Here is a 22,065-nt window from a genome sequence, read left to right as displayed (position 1 = left end):
GGCAAGTGCATTGTTAAAAATTGCACGATGCATTCAAAAACACACAATAAACAACATGGGATTCATTTTCATAGCATACGCATACGCGTACAATATTGCGTAGTTATATGTAAACGGTACGCTAGTTATTGAAACAAGAAATGTATTCGAAAGGACGCTTCTATTATTATAACATTTCTCTGCCAACACCACCATATATTTTATTTATTTTATTTTATTTTATTTATTTGGAAAATTTACAGTTTACAGTTTATTAGATTGATAGTAAAAAAAATATAATTATGTTAAGTAAACCATTAATAATTTTCACATATAGGTAAAAAAAGAAAAGCTCAAACATTTAAAATAAGAAACAAAAATGATAATAGAGTAAGATAGTCAAAGAAAACAAAAAAAGAAAAAAAATAGAAATAACAGTATAATAAAAATATCAGAATAATAAGAATAATAATATGATAAAAATTATGAAATAATATAAAAAATATAATATATAACAAAAAACAAAAAGACAAAATAAATACATCAAAATAAAAATTCATAATCATAATCATAAACTTTCATTAAAATTAATCATCGAAAAACAAATTTGCAATAATTACTCTAGCTTGTATAGCATTAATATTAAATAAGTCAAACATAGAAATTGTTAAGATTAGTGTGTTGACGGTGGAGCTTGCACGCCAGATGAATGAGCTTCTTCCATAATTAGAAAAAGTATTAGGTATGTAAAGGAGCTCATTACATCTAGTCATTCTATTTGGTACACGCAATGATAGTCTGCTCAATAATTGAGGACAGTCAATCGAGCCGTTAAGGATGTTCAAAATTGTTGAGATGTCAGCTATCTCCCTTCTTTTGACAAGAGGAAGTAGATGCTGACACCTACAAGCATCTTCATAGGAAGTATAGGTTAATCCAAAACGGCTACTGACGTACCTCAGGAATCTCTTCTGAATGCGCTCCAATCTGTCTCTTGCACCAGAGTAATCTGGGTTCCAAACTTGGGATGCAAACTCAACAATACTTCTTACGTATGCACAATATAGTATTTTGTATGATTTTATAGAAGTAAAGCATTTGGAGGACCGGATGACGAACCCGAGGGCCTTCGACGCTCGAGCTACAACATTGTCAATATGTTTACTAAAGGATAGATCAGAGTTTAAAAAGACTCCCAAATCCCTAATTTCCGATACCCTTGTGAGTCTATGTCCGTTAATTGAATGAGGAAAGTCAACTGGACATAGTTTTCTGGTGAAGGTTATGCAGGAGCATTTTGCTACATTAATTTCCAACTTATTTATGCTGCAATAAGCCTCTAGTCTGAACAAATCATCTTGTAGGGCCAAAGCATCATTTCGGTTGTCTATTCTCTTGAAAATCTTCATATCATCAGCAAATAATAGTACATTTGAATTCTGAAAACATTTTTCAATATCGAAGATGAAAATATTGAATAATAGAGGTCCCAAGAGGGAGCCTTGTGGAACACCAGAAGGAATATTCATCCATTTCGATATAAATCCATTTAATGAGACAGCCTGTGATCGACGCGTAATGTATGAGGTGAACCATCTATAGAGATCACCATGAATACCGATCTGTAAAAGTTTTTCAAGGAGAATATCGTGATCAATCTTGTCAAATGCCTTACTATAATCTGTATATATAGTATCAACCTGAGACCGATCGTTCATGGCATTAGTAACGAAATCATTAAATAGTAGTAAATTTGTTGTAACTGAGCGTCCTTTCTGAAAACCATGTTGTTGCATACTAAGAGATTGCGAGATAGCTGGAAAAAGTTGGTCGTACACTAATTTTTCTAATATCTTAGCAAATATACATAGCTTTGATATAGGCCTGTAATTGGAAATTTCGTTTTTTTTTCCTTTCTTATGTACAGGAGATATGAATGCTGATTTCCAGATACAAGGTACAAGGCCCTCACTAATAGATCTTTTATAGATAATGGTTAGTGGTAAAGTTAGGCTTTCAGCACATTTTGAGATAAAAATTGGAGAAATTAAATCTGGGCCTGCTGTTTTATGAATATCAGTTGATTTCAAAATATTTAATACTTTTTCACTTCGAATTTCAATTGATCCAATTTCAGAGGAAGATGTGACAGAACAGACGTTGGTTGGTAAGGGATAAGAGGAAGTCGATTGATTAGAGACCGGTTTAAGGAACGTCGAGTAAAAGAAGGAAGAAAACAAAAATAACAAAAATATATACTCAAATTGTAAATAAATCTATATCAAAATAAAACTTTAAATTCTGTAGTGAATATGTGATGACCCTGACTATATTCGGTGCGTTGTAGCGTAGTTATGGAGACGTACCGCGTATTATTGACTCAATTTATTTATTCGTAAAGGCACTTATATTACACTGTTCGACACGAAAAATGTTTCAGAGACGAGATATGACTAGTCCTATACAAACATTAATTTATTTTATCGAGTTAAGCTAGTTATCAATAGAATTTTTGTTATTAATCCACAAAAATAGTCGAAATATAATTTTTCTAAGTGGAATTTTATTTAATTCTCATATAAAGACAATCTAATATATTATCCTTATTAATTCAATTCAGATTCGTATAAATACGAGTAAATACTAGTACGAGCTTTTAGCTCGCAATTTTATCGATTTAAAATTCAGCACACTTCTAATTAACCCTTTTAAACGAAAACAAAAAATAGTGTGGCTAGAGCACTATCCCAATAAACATGTTTCGATAGAAAATACTCAATATAAAATAGTATTAACAGTGGGAAAAAATCCCAATTGAAAATACGTACTTTTGACTTTTGATTTGAACTGGACGACTACTTAGAGAGATTTGAAAGCTGAAAAGTACTACAAATGAAAGATAAAATACCCGACTATAGATTCCAATATTCATTTTGTGCAGGAAATTGACAGATTTTGAGACATCGACCGAACAACACCAAGATATAGAAAAATCGCGCGATTTAAAAAACACATATATCTCCGAATCTCGAGCCAATCAACATTTTTTATTACCATATTCGTGTTTACTGGGCATAGATTCATAAGAAAAGTCATACATTTGTCGAACAGTGTTGTTATAACATTTCTCTGGGTCTATATGTATATGTAGGTAAGAGACTTGCGTGATTCCGTTTGCCGTATGGCGCATAGGAAGAAGTTTTGGATTGTTTTGGGATGCTTTGGGGTGTTCGTGCGTTTGAGGCTCGGCCTGATTGTTTTTGCCGTTGTCGCTTGGCTAATTCGAGCCCTCATCGACAACACATTGGCGGCATTACCAACGCAAGAGGTGCATTTCTTGTTGTGGCGGCATCCGGTTGGACGAGTCGGTGAGTAGAGGTTGCGTTGTTGCGTGAGCGATACGAATGGCTTCTCACAGGCAAACTCCGAAACGGTTCTTTGATCTCGAATGGTCGGTTCTGCTGCTTTTGGGAAGCAGTTCTGCACACACGTTCACGCCTACATCGACCGCCATTCATCACACCAAACTATCGATCGATTTCACGTCCATGAAAGTTTTCAATCGGACGACAATTGAACCCCACAAAGCCGCTCGTCGGAATTTGTGAATCGAGTCCAAAAGGGGTGTGAGCGACTTTCAAATTAGGGCAGCGGTTTCCAAACTTTATGCTACTACGCCTCCGTAAAAAAAATTTTTTTTCCGCGCCTCCCTACCTTTTATTTTGTAATAGATATAATAATATAGACACGTTTTAAATAATAAACCTTTATTTAAAAAAAAATACTGAACACTACAATAGACAGAATAATAAAAAGGTTTTGCTATAACAAAAATTTATACGAACACCTATATTTATTTTTATATTAAATTACTAATTAAACTACGTCTAACACATCAAAATTTAGTGCGAAGGATGTTGTTGTTTTTTTGGCACAAAGTTTATCAAATCTTGTGGGGCAATATGGAGAGTGCCACTCGTAACTCCTTTTCGACTATTAACCTGGCTCGATATTTGGTTTTCATTGCGGCTAGTGCCGAAAAGCCCGTTTCGAATAAATAAGACGTTACAAACGGTCGAAGCACTTGCATTGTTTTGTAATACAAAGATTCATACAATCCACTAAGATTCATCCAAAATTTAATTTTGGTTTAATTTTGAAACTTTTGTTTTAGTGACCTATCGCATGATAATTCTATCAATTTTTCTTTTTCGATGGTTGTCAGCTCGAATTCGTCTTCTTCATTGTAGTTTTAATAGTAAATGGATTCTGTATCCACAAAAATTTTGAGAAATCAAAGTCTTTGAAATAATTGGAAAAATGCAGCACTAAACCATTCAAGTGGTCATTAAAAAGATTTTTACTTCCTTCAATATTGGCTGTGGACAAGAAATCTTTGGAAAGTGAAAACATATCCAACTAATTCTTTTGTAAATTTGATTTCCATAACTTCAACTTTTTAATGAAAGCTTTTACTTTGTCTTTTTAAACAAGTGGATGTATTTGTGATCCCTGCATTGCTTTATTTAAACCGCTCAATTTTCCAAAAATTTCAACCAAATAGGCAAGTTCATGTCTCTTCATGTTGGTTTTCTTCGAGAAAGGTTGCTAATTAAAAATAAACATTCACGCATTCAATTTTTACTGCTAAGCTACGATATGAAGTTTTATTTATTTGTAGATATTATAGTATGAAAATTATTTTTTTATTAAAAAGTTTTGGCGCCTCCCCTGGCAATAGTCCGCGCCTCCCCAGGGAGGCGCGCCTCCCAGTTTGGAAACCGCTGAATTAGGGCAAAAGTACGTCCATGGATCAACCTTGTCCTGTTTTATCACGTGATGAATAAAAATCACTAAACTCTAACTAACGTTACTACGTATGTACATACAAACAAATAAAGTAAAAATAACAATCGAACATTTGCATATATATCATATGAACTATTTATTATTTATACTGGTTCATTTAGTATAAATAATAAACAGCAGCATGGCTAATGGTAGCGTGTATGTTTAGCACCAAGTGATCAGTGGGTTCGATCCGCCATACTGCTGGTTAGATTTGGGGGTATTTGTGACTCCAAATCGATCGTTTCTTATCAGAGATTTCCAATTGTATCTGATCACTGTTGAAACGGTTCCTCGAAATTGACAAAAAATCATCTTTGCTGTTGTCACAAATCTTCTGTATTTATTTTGTGTATAATTATGTACAAAATCTAAATCCATAGATGTCTCAATGGATTAATTCTGCAATTAATTAATTAATTCATTGTTATTTCGTGTTCTTCAGCTTCTGGAAATACAGTGATTTATGTAATAATAAAATGCTGCATTGTTTGTAATTAATTGTTCAGGACGGCGCATTGGGGTAATAATAAAATAATATAAATTAACGGCCGACCAATCAGAAACGTCTTTGACCAATCCAGCCAATCAGAAACGACTTTGACGACAACCAATCAGAAACAAATAAGACACAGTTTCGGTACATATGTAGATGTTATACTAATAGTTCTACACGGCTTCGCTCGGTATTTGTAATATAAACCGCTTAAACATGGCTTATCTTATAGTAAACATTCATTTGTTTTCTTTTTTATTAAATTTATTTGAATATTTAATGACAGCCATCAGAAACGAATTTGATGACAGCCAATCACAAACGAATTACATACACAATCAATGAACTATAACTGTTTTTCTATAACATTTCCTTATAAAACTAGATTTTGATGTGCTGTCTTTTTATTAGATTTTATGTTAAAATTATTTAAAATAACACTAATTATTAAAAAAAACAATTCCTGTTCCAAAGGAAAATTATTATATAAGACATACATACATATTATTTAAATGCAAATGTTTATCATGATGAAGCAACAAAGTTCAAGTTGAGTATACATTATTTGGTGTTTAATTATTTTTCTTCTTAAATCTTTTTAACAAAAAATCTTACATAGATTATAGACCGTACTGATTCATTTGATTATATTACTATTCTTGAAAAATATATGAAGCACACTCATATGTAAGTACATACATTCATTCACAGCCATTCGCCATACAGCTGGGTGATAGCCTCTAAAACACGTTTCCATTGGTCACTGTTTTGAGCAACTCTCATCCATCTCATTCCACACATTTTTTCTGATTTCGTCCACGCATATCCCCTGTGGCTTTCTAGCACCCCTTTAAACTCTCTCTGGTACCATTCGAGCACTTCTTTCGTCCGTTCTTCTACCTACGTGACCCACCCATTATAATTTCAAATTCTGTACTTTACTATTACATCAACCAACTTTATCGTACTTCTAAACCACGTATTCTGTTTTCTATCTCTCCTCGTTATGGTAAAGATACAGCCTTCCATACTTCTTTGACCACTCTGGACATTATGCAGCATTCTGGCGTTCAATGCCCTAGTTTTGCATCCATACATCTTCACTTACAAGACACATTGATCGATATATAATATAATATTATATCATATAGGTATAATATATTATAATATAATATATTTTATATACATGTTTATTTATTTATTTCATAGAGCATTAACACTCGCCTTTACAGATTGCTCCAAAGCGACGAGTGCACTTAAACAGATACAATACAACCAATCAATATACATAATCATTTTATACAATGCGAATTCATACAAACATCCACAGAGACATCTATGGAGAGATTTTTGTAGCACTTTATAATCAAATTGGCAAGTCTAAAGACGCTGAATAGCTTGATATTAGCAAGAAAGATAGGAAAGGATATGCCAATTTTTACAGCAACCATTTCGATGAAAAATATAAGAAACGATCGATCTGGAGCCACAAATCAAGGTCTGACCAGCAGCAGGACTCTAGTGGGACTTGAACCTGTGACCACTCTGCTCGAAAGTTTAATATACTAACTACTAGTCCACACTGCTGGTTAATTCCTACATATACAAAACTTTATAATTTATTTTATACATATATTTTATTTAATTTAAAAATCAATAATACGAAAATTCGCAGAATCAGTTTTCAGTATAATATCACAATTAATTATACTATAAAATTGCGAGCGAAAATATAAGTGTGAAACCAATTTATTTGCATAAATCAGCGCTTATGTATGTACATTGAATCTCAATAATAACCGTTAATTCAGTCTCGATACACTTGTCGCATAATAAACGGAGTAAGCACAGTTAATTACATGCAAATTTATAATATAATAATATTTACCGAAACATATGCGAGCCTTTCAATTAATAATAAGCAGGTGCGTGCGGAACACTTTCCTCGAATTTTCCTACACTTTCACGGAGTGCTCCCTTTTGAAACGTTTGCGGTGTGAACGAAAGTGAACGCCATTGAGACAAAAATACAATCGAAAATCAAGAGGAGGATGAACTTGAGATTCTGAAATTTCACGGCGAAACGTTAACAATTCCCCCGGACTTAATTGGATTTGTTATCTCAGATATGCATCCGATACGCGATCTCCAAACTCTAATACATAATATTATGGTATTTTTTTTATATCTAACACGAACCGCCTGTTTATTTGAAATATTAAGACGGAGTTAGAATCAACTGCAAATATTATTTATTGCTCGCAATAAAATGTGTGTTTGTTTTTAAGCTGATTAGACTCTTTTGATAAAATTCTTTTCGATACGGAATTCCGTTACGTTGAGCTGTCGTTACTCTTAATATTATAGTATACGCGACGTATCAGTCAAATGCCAATTCATCAACAATACATGTATATATTCGTCTCAAGGTCTATTCATAATATCTAGCACTGCAAGGTAACAGCAGGAAAATACAACTTCTATTCATACTATACAGCAGCGCATATTTCGACACGTTCAGACTTGTTTTTGGCCGAGTGCAAAACAAAGTCGGCTTATATATGCATTACAAAGCGCGACGATACGGTGCAATATTGCTTGCATCGTTTCGTCGAGTCAATATTGTCAAAGTTTCCGAAAATATTCATGTGCTCACTTTCATTATTATGCATGCACTGGCTACTATGACGTCACGACATGCGTGGATTTCTCTACAGTGGCTAACGAAAACTAGTTTTGCTACGCTACCATTTATACGCTAGTATTTTTGGGCGTAGTTTATATTTTGGGCGTGTTTATATTTATTTTTTCGACTAATAAAGGACGAATACCAGTCAAGAATTTGATATTGCTCTCGCATATTTTGAAAAGAAATACTTATGGAATATTAATACCGGCTATGCCCGTTCATTGAGACTATTTTTGTATGAAATTACTGTTAGCTAAATATTGTTTTCTCTTAGCAAGACATTAATTAGCTGTCCGCAGGGATGTTCATTTTATTTAAAACTAGCTGAACCCAGCATGCGTTGCAATGCTACAATAACGCATGCAATTCCCGCTACCGTTCCCATTTTTCGGAAAAACGCAGGTGGCGACAAGAAAACATTTGAAATTATTGCGTTGCAATGCCACTCATTCTCGTTCCCGTTTTTGGTCGATGTTTTTTACAGAAACCATTGCGGGCATACACACAATAACTCCTGTAAGTTTCACCGCAATCGGTTGAATGGTATAGGAATGCATACGTGAAAGACAGACACTGTTCGTCAACGTCTCCAAAAATAATTTGCACTATTCACTATCATCAAACTATCGGAAGCGATTTAAATTTCTATCGTTGACCAAACCACGCAAAATGGCAAATTTTAAAACCAATGAGAATGATGTGAGAATATTCCCTGAACCATTAGCGAAGTGAAATATATTACATGCCTTGTAATTAGGTATAAACCCCCCCGACAAATATTAACATTGGTATTGATTTATTTTATTACGCTACATATTACTTGTTTATTTATTTTATTACAATACATATTATATTTTATATTGAAAATTCTATAGAAAAACTGCATCTATAGAAAAAATAGGCCAATAGGATAATACTGGAAAAATGAATGATGTCCAAAATTGGCCCGCTTGGCCACCACTGCGTTACGGTGACATGAACTGCTGTGTGATATGAACAGATTTTATCGGCTACTGCTCCATATAGAATGTACCAAAGAATACTTTTCGTGCTGTTGTTTACTTGCAGTTGCCGGTCTCTACTGTGGCAGGATGAATCGACCATGCGAGTATGGGAGTATACATATGTATAGGTATGTACATATTTTTATTATTTTTTTATGATGTTTTTTTTTTTATTTATGATTTTTATTATTTTCTTATGTTTTTTTTTATTTATGATTTTTATTATTTTTTTTTATGATGTTTTTTTTGTAATTTTTATGATTTTTATTATTTGTATTAAAATCACATTGACGCTTTGGGGCAACCTGTCAAGTCTCTGTGGTATTGATTTTTTAAAATAAAATAAAATAAAATAAAATATATGTAATATGTAGTAAAAACTCGTCGCAAGTGAAAAATTTTAATCACAATGGAAAATGGACAGACGGCCATTTTCTTTAAACATTTTTTGCGTCTAATCCGTTTCCATTTGAGCGTACTATTTTGGAAAGGCAAAAAATATGTGAAAATTCAATACGGGTAAGAGTTTTTCGGTTTCATTCTACGTCGACATAATAGCTTCATTGTAGTACACAAATGTCTCATTGTTTTTGCGGTTATCCCAAAGCATTTCGGACCGAACAGATCAAATAAAGAAACCGTAATCTGATCAGAGTGCACTAACGACATTCTACGAAATTGTGCAACGGCTTTGAATACATTAACATAATCTTTAGATCAGATCGTAGAATCATTACGATCTATCGAATCTGACCCATTATTAATTATCAACTCCTTTCTACGTAATCTGTGCTATTGCGTGCCACAATGATGTTTATGATTAACACAGACGAGCTAATGAGTCTTCGTGTTTTAAAATACAACCACAATCGAGAAAAAATTACAGAATTGCATAAAAAAAACCTGTTGCCGGTGCTGAGCAACAGTAAATCTTATGAGAATATATTTAGCGACACAAATACACACAATTAACAAAAAACAATACGGTTGAAATTATGCATGAGCTATGGATTGTAGCAATATAAATAGTCAGAATTTACAAAACGACTTTTGTATTCAAATGCACATTCTAATATTTTATACGTATGAATATGTTACACTCAAAGTGTTCACTCCGGTTCGTTCGTGAACACACTAGTTTGTTCATACACGAACTATCGTTTTTAGTTTAATTGCTAACAGTCGAAAGTTATCTTCAAATAGACTCACCAGGTGTCAAACGAAACTTTTATATGTTTTTAACTTTTGAGCTGTCCGAACCTTTGAGGTGTTAAAAATTCCAAATATTGGAAACCCTATGTAAATCGCAGATACAACGTACATACATATATCAATGATGGAACAAACGATTGAGAATACTTATGCATGAATAAACTAGTTCGTTTGTCAATTTGTACTTTTGTGTACACTATATTAATAGGATTGGTTCGTGTATGAACAAACTAGCACGTCCATGTACGAATGAAATGTACACTTGGACTGTAACATATTTACATAACCTATTTACATATATAAACAAAACGTTGACTTGTAATCCGCAAGAGGCATTAATGGAAATCGTGCGCCCGTCATACACAATTCTCACAAAAAACAAACGATTTCATAAGGAATGATTTTCATATATGTATGTACTAAATATAATGATGAATTTTTTAATAAAAAAAAAAATAAGTCGATGATTGTACTCAAATGCATAATATGTCAATAAAGCGCTATAGCCATAACGTAGCTCACTGGAAGAGCTATTTCTTACCGGTAGAGAGGTTGTGGGTTCAAGTCCCGACCAAATACGCTGCTGGCTAGATCTTGGTGTTTATAAAAATAGAGATCAACCATCTCTTGTTGAAATTTTCCAATTTTTCTAGCTTAATTGTTGTGACTGGTCTTATAAATCGGCATCCTCCCCCAGTTTCTAGCAAATTCGAGTTTCTAATATCTCAAATTTGTTTTAATATCTCAAATAAAATATGCTACCTACATATAATATTATATTTCTCGCCAATTGGCTGTGTATTAAATTTTGTCTATAGATGTCTCGATTGTATTCTATACATATTTGGTTGTAATGTTTGATATTATTAGTAAGTAGGTACTTATGAACAAAAAATAGTCAAACCATACACATGTGTGTCATCTGGGCATAATTCCTGTTTTGGCACTTATGATAGTACGTAATGAAATAAGAACAATCAGTATATTTTACGTATATTGACAAGTTACATTACATGTAATACACGAAACTATCAAACGAAACGAGGTGAACTTTATTTTGAGTTATGAGATCTGTGTTCCAATTTTATGTATGTACATACATATATACATATGTAGATACATAGGTAATTTTAATATGATATATATAAACTATGCTCAAACGCATATGGAAAATGCATGTCGAATCAGATTGACATAATCGTCATAATCGATCGACCGGTGAGCCTTGCACTGGACGAAAGTGAATTTTCACTAATGATCATCCCACGCGTGCATTCAAAGTCGCCATAAAACATGTCTAGACTTTTAGAACACCCACTTGATTGTATTATACGCATGCAGCGGGAAAGTGGGTGAACTATAATATCAGCAGTGTTAGGCAACAAATGACGGCAGATCAAAATTAACGAGACATAAATAGTGCAATACGTGTAGGTACACATCTACATAGGTAGTCGACTATGATTAATTATAATCAGAGACATACATACTTTGGAAATGTGTCAATTGCAGTACGGTACATCGAAAACTAAAGTTCAAGTATCGGTCGTGCTCATAAAACTATTTACGGTTATGGCTTATATCTGGGATTTCCATACCTGCTATCGATCAGTACGTATTTTACGAATAGTTAGTAGAGTTATCCAAAGTTTATGATTATATGAGTAACACATTGTTCTTCACAAAAAGTCTATTTTATATTATTATGTATGTATACATCAATCAAAATATTGAGGCTTCAAATTATTTGTGACGTGTTTGTACAAAGATTAGGCTGGAAAGCCCATAGGGACAATTCTGGTTGAAGAGATGACGAGAGATAAGTCAGGATCAATTAAAGACGTTGCAAATCATTTGCATACTTAAATAGTTGAGGATTAAAAGACACACACGTTTTTTAAGGTGCGCTTGCAGAAAGATGTTTAAAATTCTGTCAACGATATTGCGACGTAAATAAAAACAATTTGTTTGAAGTATTCTAAGATATAATGCATTAAGAAGACAGAACGAACGAACTGCATAAGGACAGATCTTCGACTCAATCGATTAATATATAATAATGGATTCTCTATTATTGAAGACCTTGTTCTTTGACCAGCACTTCTTTGAAGTGGCTATGATCCTTAGTCGTTAGCATTATGATGATGGGAGAATAAATTGACCAAGATATATCGAATTGGGCATGCTTCAAATCAATAAGTCACACAAGTTTACAGAATAAACGATCACATATGTAATATACATATATTTAATGCATATATTTTTATTTTATTTCAATCAATAGTGCACTCTCGTCTTTACAGATGGCTCCAAAGCAACGAGTGTGGTCTACAGATTAGGAATTATTAATTATATATACAGGTATACACCCATATATTCACATTAAGAGGGCTGTACACCCGAAACCTTAATTTTGTTACCGTTCCTTTCTTCGATATATATATTGAGTGTATGTATATATTGAGTGAATGCGACAATATATATCAATATATATATTGAGTGAATGCGACAGTTGCGCTTCGACCAGATAAAACGTATTTTAAATTGACAAAATCGAGGTTTCATATTCTACTATTTTCTCCTCCAAAACTAGACCAATTTTTAAAAAAAATTCATCATCGGTATGAGAAAGATACTTTCTGTGCATCTATTGGCGTATTTTTTTAAAAATCGACCTTTAAATAAGCACGCTGGACTCGTTTCGTGGGTGTAAAAAAGAGGCGATTTTATAGATTTTTAGCGGCTCCTAGCTCCTTTAAAAAATAATTAATCAAAAAAATAAAACGATAGATGCACCCCAATGGTGGATATCGATAGCATATTAAAAAATAATTTCTCTAGTGCCATAATTGAGGAAGGGAGAAGTATAGTACGTTTGTATGGACAAGGTGCAGCTGTCCAGCCCTCTTAACCACGACATGTGTATATGGTCAAACATTGTACAGAAGTATTGTAACTACATATTATACAAGGAAAACACAAAAATTGATACACAGAGACATATATGGATAAATTTGCAGCATTTAAACAAATCATCTGAATTTGAAATGCCGAAAACTCGAAATTTTTCGAGAAAATGGGTAAAGTTTGCCAATTTGTTCGATTCCGTTTCAATGAAAATCAGATAAATTGGCACACTTTGATAGGAAACGATCGACCTGGAGTCACATATTCAAGGTCTGGTCAGTAGCAACCGGTGTGATTGAACCCGTGACCACTTTGTTCGAAAGCATTATATGCTAATCACTAATCTATGCTTCTGGTTAATATGTACATATATGCATACAACCTCTTTACACGAGATCCAACATGTCATTCGCTCTATGAGATAGCATTTTTATATATGAGAATCGACAGAAAAGTCGAACTATTTCTGTCGATTCGACATCCTATGAGTAAGTCAAATCTTTTCAATATAAAATTTTGATGCTTCCGCAATTTTAAACGATTTTCAAAAAAGCTTCTCAGAAAAGCCTATATAAAAGCATAGGTGGCGATTTATCTACAACGATGTTTCATTTGGCTCGTTAAAAATGCATTTATCTAATAATAAAGAACTTCGATCTATCTGGAGTCACATATTCAAGGTCTGGCCAGTAGCAACCGGTGTGATTGAACCCGTGACCACTTTATTCGAAAGCACTTGTCTATGCTGCTGGTTAATCTATCTATATATATGAAAACATTCGGGTCGAGTCACACCTTACAAAGGACCACAAAGTCAGATGATTGCTCAAATTATACAGGTATATAGCCTCCACGTAATAGCAGCACTTCGGTGTGAGTAATCAGTGACCAAGATCCTCAACGAGGTCATTCCGGCTGGGTAATCGTTCGTTCAACCGACCGTTCCAACTTCCAACTAATTATTATCGTCTAGAATGGTCGACCTCGGTGAAAATTTGCCAAAGACGACGACGAGATAGTCATCTTCTGAATTGTGTTCACTTTCTCCGTCGCACTTCCCCGACTCTTTGATCTGATAAACGGGGACCAATAAATCAGCAAATTTATACGCGGCCAAACTTCAACAACACTTTTTGTCCAGCCTCATACAGCTTTCTACACACAGATAGGATAGCTGATGTTAGCGAACTAGTGCTAATTTTTACAATGGAAAAAATCGGTTTGCTGTGAGTGTACATATGTACTTGCACACCATACAAATAATGCCAAAGTCGTAATTCGATCGTTGAACCAGCATCGTTTCAACGCAGATTCGAAAATTTCCAATAATTCTATCGAATCACGCATGATCGTACGTATGTACTTAAACAGTATGATTACATGATATAACGAACCAAGTCGGCACATTTTTCAGTGAATTAAAATTCTTCGCGCGCGACTTTCTTTGCTGATCTTGTGCGAATCTCGCCGACGGAAACAATGTATCAGTGAAACGCGATTTAAATATCAGTCGAATGATCGAACATTACTCGAAAAAACACCACGGCAAGCCCATTACCATATCGTGTTGCATGAACGGGTGAATTTTAATGAAATGTGATATCAACAACAAACTGTGCGTTATTATAACAAATCATGCACATCATATTTATAACGATGACTTGAACATTTGATGATATTAATACTCGTACATTCATAAGAGTTTTTCTGTAGTAAAATATACACACACGTCATGTTGGTAGATATAAGTCGTATTAGAAAACAAATTAAACAAAATAATTGATCAAATTCAAACGAGTTGATTCATGCAATACTTTGCTTTTAACAATTAGCTAAATGATCACACATTTTAGACTTATTTGAAACGTTTAAAACAGACGTATTTATAATATAAGTTGATCAATTACCAATTTGTATGTTTCATTATGAATGAGTGAGATCAAATATCAATATCATTTTTATGTTTAATCGATGGTTTCAAAGTATCAAAGTCTACTCAAAGTTCGAATGATCAACTTGTAAACGTTTACAAGGCTGCAATGGTTGTTTTTAATTATTACTTTATCTATTTATATTTTTTATTAAAGCTGAAACGGATAATTTATAAACGAGATTAAAATAACTGGTTTTTTATTGATGACTTTGAGCATCATCAAGGAAAACACGAATAAAAACAGTTAAAAACGCATCAAAGCTTCTTTCGCTCGACGTGAAGCCACACCTCCAATCCCACTACCTTTCAGAGAAGGGAGCGTTCTGAAATGTGTCCATCATATATTTATAATTTCGCATAATAAATTCACACACTCAATATATGTATAAAATAATCACAACTACATTTCAAATTTTGTTTAATAGAACAATTCTATCAAATTGGAATTTATACTATTATATGTAGTTTCACGATAAAACCAAACTAGCTCACTCGTCATGCCTCTCGGGCACATTCCTCTTCCCGTATAAATTACGAACGACCACTCCTTCAATCGGGACGATTACACACTCCCACTTTTCGCTAACCTGCTTTACATATTCATAACTTTGACACTCAATCACAATAACACAGAACAAGTATTTATAGTTCACTCATAAAACCTATTATATAAATGCGGACTTGGATCGTCACACATACACATACACAGGGGGCGTTAATTACGCGAAAAATCCCACAAAAAGCAAACAGAAACAGGCACGCCAAACTACATATGTACACCACTTACGAGCGAATAAATAGAGCGAATCAAATTTACATTTAATGCACACACTCATTGGTAACCGTCAAATTTTGAATCAACCCACACACATACATAATCGTCGAGTTCAAGCCGTGTGTGTACACGTGTACTTTGCGCGAGTAAACGAGGAAGCCGTACTAATACGGTTAAAAAAAATGTCGGACGCTCGAAATGAAACTCACATATGCAACAATTAAGCGGATCGATTAAATCAGTCGGAATTTCACGGTAGTTAATGTGGTCGATTGGCCGCTGTCGGGAATTTTCAGAGATCGGCGTTTTTTCGTCGGTATTTTGGATTTCGTCGGCGTGCGGAGAGGTCGACGAGTCGCGGAGAAGACTCGAACGGTCGGTCAGACGCGAAACCCGGTGTCGGTGTTGGTGTTGGTTATTGTTGCGTGATGGCTTACTTACGCGTGGCATGTCCCCTCCGATGTGCTGGGCCGGCGGCTTTTCCGCGATCTCGACGGGGTGGTGGGTGTCGAAGGGGGTGGCGAGTGGGTGGGTGGGTGGGTTTGTGGGTGGTCGAGTGGTCGAGTGGTCTGGAAAGGAACTCGGAGAGTGCAAGACGGCCGGCCGCCGCCGCGGACCGCCTGCGTGTCGACCGGCTGAACTGCTTTACCGACACACCTGTGACTGCGGTTTGCGCCACCTGTACAGGTGCGATTGTCGACTATTCTGGCTCTACGTACCTCTGAACACGGTGTAGGGCGGATTGCATAAGCGGCCGGAGTCGGGCGTTGCTTCCATATTACGTTTATGAAGTTATAATTCTGTATTTGGAGAGTTCAAATTCATCGGAAATGAATCGTATATGAATCCGGTCTCCGTGACGAGCCGGAATGTTAAATTACAGAAAACGCAAATATCGGAAGGCAAAGATCAAAAATCGAAAGATCTTAAGTCGAAAGATCAAAAAAAAAAAAAGGGTGCATGGTAAACCGGTGCGGTGCAAGCGGTCGACAATCACCAGACAGACTGAACGACAGCTAAACTGGATGGCAGCTTTAAGCGCAATTCTCGTATTTTCGAATGATAGATTGCACATCAGATGACGAGTAACCTTTCGATGTGCACAGATGCAATTATTAAAATGGTAGTTATTAAAATTGAGTTGGATCTATCTGGCGAGTTTAATAAGGCAAGATTCGACAAGTTCCGAATCTTGCGGTCCAACTCAATTTTAATAATTACCATTTTAATAATTGCATCTGTGCACATCGAAAGGTTACTCGTCATCTGATGTGCAATCTATCATTCGAGAAGACGAGAGTTGCGTTTAAAGCTGCCATCCAGTTTAGCTGTCGTTCAGTCTGTCGGGTGATTGTCGAGCGCTTGCACCAAACCCATGGTAAACGGTAAATACTCACGTACATACTCACTTAATTTGCGCGAGCAGGATACGACAGGAATAAGAGGAACAGGCTTTTCCTTCCGTATTAATGTGCGCGTGCAGAATACGGGAGGAAAAGCCTGTTCCTCTTGTTGCTGTTGTACCCTGCTCGCGCAAATTAAGTGAGTATGTACGTGAGTATTTATCGTTTACCATGGGTTTGGTGCAAGCGACTGAACGACAGCTAAACCAGATGGCAGCTTTAAACGCAATTCTCGTCTTCTCGAATGATAGATTGCACATCAGATGACGTACTAGTAACCTTTCGATGTGCACAGATGCAATTATTAAAATGGTAATTATTAAAATTGAGTTGGACCGCAAGATTCGGAACTTGTCGAATCTTGCCTTATTAAACTCGCCAGAAAGATCCAACTCAATTTTAATAATTGCCATTTTAATAATTGCATCTGTGCACATCGAAAGGTTACTCGTCATCTGATGTGCAATCTATCATTCGAAAATACGAGAATTGCGTTTAAAGCTGCCATCCAGTTTATCTGTCGTTCAGTCTGTATGGTGATTGTCGAGCGCTTGCACCGCACCGGTTTACCATGCACTCTTTTTTTTTTTGATCTTTCGACTTAAGATCTTTCGATTTTCGATCTTTGCCTTCCGATATTTGTGTTTTCTATAATTTAACATTCTGGCTCGTCACGTAGACCCTTAAAATATGAATCGTATCTAATATATTTATTTATTTTTTACATACATATATACCAGGAAGGTCTTACAGGTAAATCCCAATGCGCCTTCCTACAAATTACAATTACAAATACAAATGCAGCATCTTTATTACAAGTCGTTGAATTACAAGACACTGAAAAACTCGCAAATTAATGCGACATCTATGAATTGTACATAAATTTTATTGTACGTCAATCAAACTTCAAATAGTGGTGACATAGTAGGTAGGAAGGATTTTAGCCAATTTTTGTTCCGGGAACCGTTTCAACAATGAAATCATAGAAAATTGGCAAACTCTGATAGGAAATGATCAACCTGGCGTCACAAATCCAGGTCTGACCAACAGCATACTCCGAAAAATTCATTTTCAATCGAGGCCCGGGCACAGGGATCGAACCCGGCGCCTTCTTGACGCTAAGCAGAAGCTTAACGACCGAGCTATGCTGCTGGCTAATTTGGAAAGTGACTTTGTATATATGTATGTATGTATGTATCTCCGCCCTCCTAAGGGATGCCGAGAACGGAGCCCTAGGGGGCGCAGACGCCGCTGGGCGTACATATAATTTTTTATAAGATACTTACTATATATGTATATATGTTTGTTCGTGACAGTCAATTTAATAAAAAAAACAAATGAGTATTCAAATAAATTTATATAAAATAAAGCTAGTCAAATAAAATTTTACTATTAGATTAGTCATGTTTAAGCGGTTTATATTACAAATACCGAGCGAAGCCGGGTAATACAGCTAGTATAAAATAATACACTATTTCTTTTGAAATTTTCAAATATATGGTAAGGTAAATACATAATACTTTTTATCAGTTACTTGGTAGTACTGCTCAGCTTAGCCGAGCATTTCATCTGTTTTTATTTATTATTTTAAACTAGTGGTTTTACCCGGCTTCGCTCGGTATTTGGAACCGTGGCTTATAACTAGAGCCCGGATAACCAAGGTGCCGTTTATTGTTCAAATGTTGTAAATGCATTGTTAAAGGTTTGCCAAACCTTTTTTACAAAGCATTTACAACAATTTAACAATAAGTGGCTATCCGTACTCTACTTATAACAATTCTCCCATTCCTCATAGCCTCCGTTTCTTAAATTCACTGGATGGTGCCATTGACATTTGTCACATCGGCCGGCAACGGGTTCCATATGAGTTTTATGAAGTTTTAATTCTGTATTTGAAAAGTTCAAATTTATCGGAAATGAGTCGTATATAAAATAATGCACCATTTCGTTTGAAATTTTCAAATATATGGTAAGGTAAATACATAATACTTTTTATCACATACTTGGTAGAACAGCTTAGCTTAGCCGAGCATTTCATTTGTTTTTATTTTTTATTTTAAACTAGTGGTTTTACCCGGCTTCGCTCGGTATTTGTAACCAGGGCTTATAGCAATTCTCCCATTCCTGCCATTGACATTTGTCACATCTCTCGTCATTTTCTGCACCACTTCCTAGGTTACGGAGGTCGCGACCAATTAGAACTGTTGAGTTAGTTTGATGAGTTAAGAATTTTTATGTCATGTTTATTTATTTTTCTATTTTTTAGGCGATTTATTGGTAAAGACACTTCTATTATTATAATATTTTTTTTTATTCTGTGAAATATTATAATAATAGAAAAAAAATCTTCAAGGGTTTATTTATGAATACATTAATAACAGGTTAGGTTGAATAAATGTTTTCTATGTAGAAGCTCTTGAAAATTCACTGGTTATGAAGTAAAAATAGTCTGAATATAGAAGTCATCTATACATACATATATACATATGTACATACATACATGTCCAAAATCCTGATAAGATGTAATTTCTGACAACAGGTATAATAAGGAAAGAGACATTAATATGTGTTATATTTTGATGATAACTGATAAATTTGAAATAAAACAATCAATATTTTTCAACTATCATCCTTTTTGTTATTTGCTCTAGAAAAATTTAATTTTAATTAATTTTTTAATTTTAATTTAATTTAATTTTTCCTATTAGTGTTTTCTTATCGATGGAAGCAGGTAAATAGAAATGGCAGGCGATTGACAAATAAAATAAAATACTACAAAGATAGGATTACTTATCTGAATATTGTATTTGTTAAAAGGTACCAGTAATTGTTGCTTTAATACTATTATTATTACTTTAATACAAATAGTTTATATTATTTCCTGAAATAGTAAAAAAACTTCTAATCACTTTTTTTTTGATCGATTTTAGTAGCTGTTTCAAGTATCAATGTTTTCAATTTGGTTTTAAGAGATCATGCTAAATTTTTTTTAAATATTTTGATAAATAATTTTGAATAAAAAATATTCATATCATCAAAGATTACAATAGTTTTTATTGTTCAAACATAGATGTCATTATACTGAGAAAAATTAAATTTTCCAAGCCTTTTCTCTATAAATATTTTATATGATAAACATGTTTACGAATGCAGTAAATATCAACAGTGTCAAAATCTTTTCCTTAATTTAATATATTTTTGGTATTTTAAAAATGTCGAATTTGATTTATTATGCCATACGTATAAGTGTTATTAATCATTAACCGCTCTACGTAGAACCACAAATATGTAGACTTAATCAACCAATGAATCCGTGAATTATTCGCAGAAAATTAATTACCAATAAATATCGTTAATGTATAAACCCGATTTGGAATTTGGGGAATTTGGGTTTTTCTCATGGACCAATGGAAAAATTACGATTCACGCGATTTTATATGATAGATATAAGTAACTCGACGAGTTTTTTAACACATAATTATAATACACATCTAGCAAAACAAAACATATATGTATATAGTAACCCAATACTTTGTGGGGCATTCCACAAAAGCGAAATAAAATTTAAAGCATTTTTTATTTATATGAAACATGCGAATTGGTAAATTTCATAGAGGTGTGTTTAATAAAGGGGTCTCTCGGAATATTTTAATATCAGTAAATTTAAATCACGTTTCTGCAATAAGCACGCAATTATCCTTCGAATCGACATTACTACTGATTGAACCACGACCTTGTCAATTAGGTTTCATAAACAAACATCAACGTTTCCAGGAAGGTAATTTACCAGCAATGTGACGTTCGCCTCCTTTCTGGATTATAATAAAATGACTGTTCACCTTTTAATTGTTTAATTATATACATCATCATTCAACACAACAAATTCAGAAATATCGTATCACATACGAGCTATTTATTTGCATAAAAATGTACACATTCAATGTTCTTCTGCATTGATAAGATCACGACCGATCACATGTGTACATGTTTATATGTGCGACTAGTTTTAGGAACCACTTTTCACTTGATTATTCAAATGAATCATAGCGTACGTTGGAAAATCATTACAATTAATGATTGATTGATGTACCACTCAATATGATGTTGGAGTGTTAATTTATATGGGATTTGTACATCGACAATTTGTGGGATTTCCCGTGTGTTAATTATTATTTTTTTGATTTAAATGAATCGAGTGATGAAATTACTAGACGAAAGATTTTGAATAAATTTAGCATTTGTTTTAAAAACATAAGAACATTCCATAAGTTGAAATATTATACATGGGTATGAATTTTAATTCGTTTTTATATCCAATTAACAGCACGTGGACATTATTTGTCGAGCTAATAAAACAATTTATCACCATATTAGTTTAAGATTGACACGCCGCGTTTAAATACGGATGTTGTTAAGGTTGAACATTACTTTTGTAAACAAGATTATAAATAATACTCTTAAAGTTCCAGGGAAACGTGCAGGAAAGGGCTATAATTCCGATTCAGGACCACACACTGCGTTCGATTATCCCTACCTGGAAAGGGTTATTAATATAATATACGCCTTCGAACATGTTAATCAATTTGGTTAACAAAAAAAAAAAACAACAGGTTAATATTATACAAGACACTTCTCACCGATCATAATTTGATGCATATATAATAGCGATGGGTATTTATATTGTATAAATAATTTTTTTGTGTTTTTTTTTTTTTTTAAAAAACATTCATTCCTGTTTTCACCCGGACACGGTCATCTTACATAACAGTTTTTGATCATTGAAACTAAACTCGGGGTTTTTTGTCTGTTTCTGTAAACG

At 34.0% G+C, this 22,065-nt stretch overlaps 2 protein-coding genes across 2 annotated transcripts in view; one reads left to right on the top strand and one right to left on the bottom strand.

Annotated features, from left to right (window-relative positions):
* The window catches only part of ck (unconventional myosin-VIIa ck), a 68,264-nt gene extending 51,733 nt beyond the window's left edge, over positions 1-16,531 (bottom strand). Inside the window, exon 1 of the mRNA XM_077443983.1 lies at positions 16,285-16,531. The gene's annotated coding sequence lies outside the window, so the exon portion shown is untranslated. The remainder of the gene's footprint in view (positions 1-16,284) is intronic.
* The window catches only part of nesd (SHC binding and spindle associated nessun dorma), a 325,057-nt gene that overhangs the window by 166,605 nt on the left and 136,387 nt on the right, over positions 1-22,065 (top strand). The window lies entirely within an intron of this gene.

Source organism: Arctopsyche grandis, chromosome 13 (genome assembly GCF_051622035.1).
Source record: "Arctopsyche grandis isolate Sample6627 chromosome 13, ASM5162203v2, whole genome shotgun sequence".
NCBI lineage: Eukaryota > Metazoa > Arthropoda > Insecta > Trichoptera > Hydropsychidae > Arctopsyche > Arctopsyche grandis.
This window is presented reverse-complemented; position numbering and strand designations above follow the sequence as displayed.